This window comes from Mauremys reevesii, linkage group 23, assembly GCF_016161935.1.
Source record: "Mauremys reevesii isolate NIE-2019 linkage group 23, ASM1616193v1, whole genome shotgun sequence".
Taxonomy (NCBI): Eukaryota; Metazoa; Chordata; order Testudines; family Geoemydidae; genus Mauremys; species Mauremys reevesii.
This window is the reverse complement of record NC_052645.1, coordinates 190,504-196,013: the sequence shown is the minus strand read 5'-3', so window position 1 is coordinate 196,013 and position 5,510 is coordinate 190,504. Positions and strand designations below refer to the sequence as shown.

The 5,510-nt window shown below is 54.3% G+C and overlaps 1 non-coding gene across 1 annotated transcript; it reads right to left on the bottom strand.

The window, feature by feature from the left end:
• Positions 1-1,526: 1,526 nt before the first annotated feature.
• Positions 1,527-1,598, bottom strand: TRNAQ-CUG. Its single transcript has one exon. It is a non-coding gene; the product is annotated as a tRNA-Gln (tRNA).
• Positions 1,599-5,510: the final 3,912 nt, after the last annotated feature.

Genomic DNA, 5,510 nt, shown 5'->3' with positions numbered 1-5,510 from the left:
GGCGTGGCTGGGGATTGTGCAATGGCCCAGCACCAGGCAATGCAGAACAGACACCACACGCCCTGCTCAGCCTCACCTGAGCTGCTCTCCAGGTGCATTGGAGCCCAGCACCCCACACCATGGCACTCCTGCCCCACAGGGAGTGAGCTGCAGCCCCTGCCACACTTCACAGAGGGGAGAAGGGTCAGGCCAGCCCTTGTAAGATGGGGAAATCACCATCGGGGTCGACGGTATGGGGGCTGTGACATACAGAGAAACGGTTGTCGCGCCGGCAGAGGGCAGCAGAGCATGCACACACACACAATTGCAAACATACATGAACACATGCATGAATCCAGCCACATACACACAATTGCTAATATACACAAACACCCGCACAAATCCAGCCAACATCAACACAAGCCTGGGAGCCAGGGGAGCAGAGCAGGTTGGGGCCAGGTCACTCCACGTGACCTAATGGATAAGGCATCTGACTTCAGATCAGACAATTGAGGGTTCGAGTCCCTTCGTGGTTGTGCTTGTCCAGTTTTACCATTGTGCTGAACGTCCTGCTCCCTTCAGGGCTGGAACCTCTTCTTGGTCACTCAGGCCAATGCTCCGGCTGCAGCTAGAGCCCCGGGAAGGAGTTGGGGGTTGGGTGTCACAAAGGCTGGGGCATGAGCCCCAGGTGCTTCCAGTCTCGCCTTTGCCCTTCCTGACTTGCCAGAGAAAATGGGCGGCTGCCCGGGCTAGAGTGTGGAGCAGTTTCTCTCTTCCAAGTGTGCACCTGTCCCTGTGCTGGAGGGTACTTGCTACATAGCACCTTGGGAGCCTGGGTGTTTCTCTGCTTCTCGCCAGCTGGGGAAAAGCCTCTTGGGGTAAAATCTCCTGCCCCACTGCCAAAGTGAGCATCTTGAGTGGGAACGGTAAGAGGCCCCACCAGGGGGGCTGGCCCTGCTTTCCTACCATCTTCTGATGTTGGCCACAGAGCATCAGCAGCCGCCCCGCATGCTGGTCTGTGGGTGGCCTTCAGTGGGTGTTTGGCACGGCAGGGAGCAGGCTGGCTGGATGTTTTTGTGCCTGTCTGCAGGCCACACATAGGCATGGTCCTGCCCTCCTCTGGCCCTGACCTCAGTTGCTCTGTGGCTTTTAAGCCTTCCCTTGGAGCTGTCAGCACCAGCCGCCTCTGCTCCAGGTGCCCAGAGGAGGAGAGGTGCTGGGCTCCAGGGAAGCCTGGCCCTGGCCCTGCTTCCTTTAAATGCCATGTGGGCAAGAGGAAGAGTGTGGCAGCTGCAGGGACCAAAGATGTGGACATCAGGTGAAGCAGTGAGAAACCCACCATCAGGTCAACCCGCAGGAATCTCTAGCCAGGCTGTTAAGTTCTAGGACCCCACCCTCTAGCGGCCCAGCTGGACCAAAAACCCATCTCCAGTGGGCACCAGTGATCCAGAAGGAGGAGAAAAGAAAACCACTCTAGTTCAGCCAGGGAGAGGGTAACAAAGCACATTGAGCTACAAGGCTTTGCAGCAAAGCGACATACCTGCCAAAGGTCCCACTGAGATTTGAACTCAGATTCCAGGATTCAGAGTCCTGAGTACTGCCCATTACACCATGGGACCTGCTGCTGTTTTGTTTTCTAGACCCCTGTGACTCTTGGCTGCTTTGCACTCTGCACTTATTGCTTCACACCATCAGTTTCCTCTCGCGGGACTCTCTCTCCTCCTCTAGTGACTGTGGTCCTGCACTACCGGATCCGTGGGTCCTGCCCTGTGTCCCCGCATCCCCCTGCTTTGTCTCCGTTCCCTGCAGGCCGCAAAAATGTCCGGGGAGGCCGCCCCTCCCTTCACTCGGTGCTCCCACTCATATCGGCCAGCTGCAGCCTCATCTCCTGGAACTCGGGCAGCTGTCGCTTGATCCGGTCGTACAGTCACACGTTGACTGGCTCCCCTGCCTGGATGCTCTTGTGGAAATCCCACAGGCGACACTGCAGGACTTGGCACCACTGGTTGCTTTAATGTTGTGGTGTTTCCCCAGCCACCGGAACAAAGCCGCCAACTCCTCCCTGACTGACTCCCACCAATCCCCCTGGTTACCATAGAACCCTCTGATGCTTTCCCGTTCTGCCAACACCGCCAGGCCTTTCCCCCCTGCTCCTTTATCTTGCAAGCTCTGGATGTTCAGCTTCAATATCCTCTGCCCTGGGTCAGGGACAGGGGCGGCTCCAGGCACCAGCGCAGCAAGGTCAGTGGGTGAGGTGAGTTAATTAACTCTTTCTGGCCCTGTCACCTTTCAATGAAATATTATATTACACTCATAACGTCACAGGAGGTCAGGAATGGGATGGCAAGGGCTGCGGGTCAGGAGTGAGGAACACCAGCAGAGCTGGAGGGAGCCCAGAGGGCTGTGGATCAGGAGTGAGGGGCACTGTCAGAACTGGAGGGAGAGCAGGGGGCTGCGGGTTGGGAGTGAGGGGCACCAGCAGAACTGTGAGTCTGGAGGTCAGGACTGGGATAGCAGGGGCTGCGCGTCAGGAGTGAGGGGCACCAGCTGAGTTGTGAATCTAGAGGTCAGCACTGGATAGCAGGGGCTGCGGGTCGGGAGTGAGGAGCACCAGCAGAACTGTGAGTCTGGAGTTCAGGACTGGGATGGCAGGGGCTGCGGGTTGGGAGTGAGGGGCACCGGTAGAGCTGGGGGGAACCCAGGGGGCTGCGGGTCGGGAGTGAGGGGCACCGTCAGAGCTGTGAATCTGGAGGTCAGGTATGGGATAGCAGGGGCTGCGGGTTGGGAGTGAGGGGCACCAGCAGAGCTGTGAGTCTGGAGGTCAGGACTGGGATGGCAGGGGCTGCGGGTTGGGAGTGAGGGGCACCGTCAGAGCTGGAGGGAGCGCAGGGGGCTGCGGGTCGGAAGTGAGGGGCACCGTCAGAGCTGGAGGGAGCACAGGGGGCTGCGGGTCGGGAGTGAGGGGCACCGTCAGAACTGTGAGTCTGGAGGTCAGGACTGGGATGGCAGGGGCTGCGGGTTGGGAGTGAGGGGCACCGGTAGAGCTGGGGGGAACCCAGGGGACTGCGGGTCAGGAGTGAGGGGCACCAGCTGAGCTGTGAATCTAGAGGTCAGCACTGGATAGCAGGGGCTGCGGGTCGGGAGTGAGGGGCACCAGCAGAGCTGTGAGTCTGGAGTTCAGGACTGGGATGGCAGGGGCTGCGGGTTGGGAGTGAGGGGCACCGGTAGAGCTGGGGGAACCCAGGGGCTGCGGTCGGGAGTGAGGGGCACCAGCAGAGCTGTGAATCTGGAGGTCAGGACTGGGATAGCAGGGGCTGCGGGTCGGGAGTGAGGGGTGTCACAGAGTCCCTGGGCGATGCTCTGGAACTGCTCCCCACAAAGCCAGGCAGGACTCTGGGGAGCCTCCTCTCCCTTGGTCTTCAGGGCAAGAAGTTCACACGGCTTCACCTCCTGGGTCTCTCCTTGGAGCATTCATCTGGGGAAGCCAGAGGGTCCTGCCCCCCGACTTTGCAGTCAGACGTGACTCTCAGCCAGCCAGTAACACAGAGGTTTATTTAGATGACAGGAACACAGTCCAAAACAGGTCTTGCCGGTACAGACAACAGGACCCCCTTTAGTTAGGTCCATCTGGGGCCCCACGGAGACCACAGCACCATTGGGAGGCCCGAGCCCCATGGGGGCTCCCCTCCATTTCCCAGCCAGCTTCCAAAACTGCCAACCCCCCTCCAGCCCCTCCTCTCTGGGCTTTGTCTCCTTCCCAGGCCAGGAGGTCACCTGATCTCTTTGTTCTCCCCCACCTTTAGCATCCCCTTGCAGGGGGGAAGGGCCTGGCCATTAGTTACCATGGAGACTTCATCACATGACCCACTCTAGACGAAGTGAGGCAGAGTTTGGAACAGCCCGACTGAGCCCGGCAGTTTTCTCAAAGTATCTGCTGTCGTAAACCGCATGTCGTGTGGACGTGCGAACCCCAAAGGTATCAAACATGAAAGAAACATAAGGCCAGTTATGGGGAAGTTTCCATGGCCAGGCCTGAGGGTTAAGCAGCTGGGCTCTAACAGTAAAATAACTGGTGGCAAAAATCAATCGTCCTGCATCCATCACCATTTTAAATTCTGACCTCTCCTGCCCGATGTGTCTTTGTTTAGCAACCAAGCGAACTGGGGAACTCTGTGGCTGTTACCCTCTAACTCAGTAGAAGGTTACACATCTTGACTCAAGCAATTTTCCTCTTGAAAAATTATTTTAAAGTTTATCAAAATAAATTCCATTTGAAATAGAAATAATTACAGTCTACACTGGGGCTCTATTTTCATACATGCTATTTCTCTCCCATGTTCCCCCACTCTAATTCCTTTGGAGTGAGGTTTTACTTTCAAGATTAGCCACCATTGCCGATATAGTAGGAGGGGCAGGAGAGAACTAGAAGAAAACCTGAATTATATTGTAACACTGAAAGTTATCACATAATCAGCCTCTTACTTTACACTAATTAACTTCATGTTTCATTTCATTGTCGCTGGTAACAATTTATTCAAAGACTATAAAATATAAACCTATAGGGCAGTTTTCTCTTAATTCCCATTTCCACCCAGTGAGCTTTGTGTGAAATCACATTCTGCAATAACCTAGGAGCCTTCCATTTCTGTGAGTTCATTTCGCCCTGGGTCTTCTCCCATAAGTGTAGGTGGAAGGGCTCTCATGCTAGTGGGTAGGTTGCATCATGAGAAAACCACCTGTGCTCTATTTCCACACTTTCTAATCTTTCAAAGTAGCAGGAGGTGGAGAAGTGATACAAATGCTTAAGACTTAATAGCAAAACTAAGGACCAAACCATGGAGTCAGGACTCAGCATTCATGTATCCTGTGGTCTGAACTTGGAATCGGATACATTCCCTCATTGGCTACCATCATTTGCCCAGCATGGAACTGCTTCTTGTCCAGCAAGTCAGCCAGATTGGGACCCATAGGCATGGAATGGCTCTGAAGGAATCAGCTGTTTCTCTCTGTGCTTCATGAAACTTTGGATCCAAATGGTAAAAGACAGTTGTTCCCAATTTAATCATGGCATCCCGGAGTGTGACCAATGCCACTTAACTAGGGAGCAGTGTTCTAAAAATAGTTTACCTGGGCCACAGGTCACCATAGCTTCCATCTCTGGGGTGAAAATCAAAATCTGCAGTTTCTCCCTGAGTTCTTGTTGAATCTTTGACCTTTCCTGGAGTAATTTTACACGTCTCTGGTGTAGAATTCTTCACCAACCACACAACGTATTAATAGTGATAGTGAGGTACAACTCCCCCAACTATGCCCTTTCATTTCTTTAATCTGGTGGCACAGATTTAAATTAGGGACTAAATTCAGGTGCGGCTTAGAATCCCTGTAAAACACCAAATGTCAGGTATCTATGGAAAATAGGTCTCTTTCTGCAGCTATGTCACATTCAACAGGGATTTCATTTTCTACATATTTGCAGCATCTCCCAGGGGTGAGCTGAACAGAAAGATCACTTCCATTTTCCCCATCCCCAC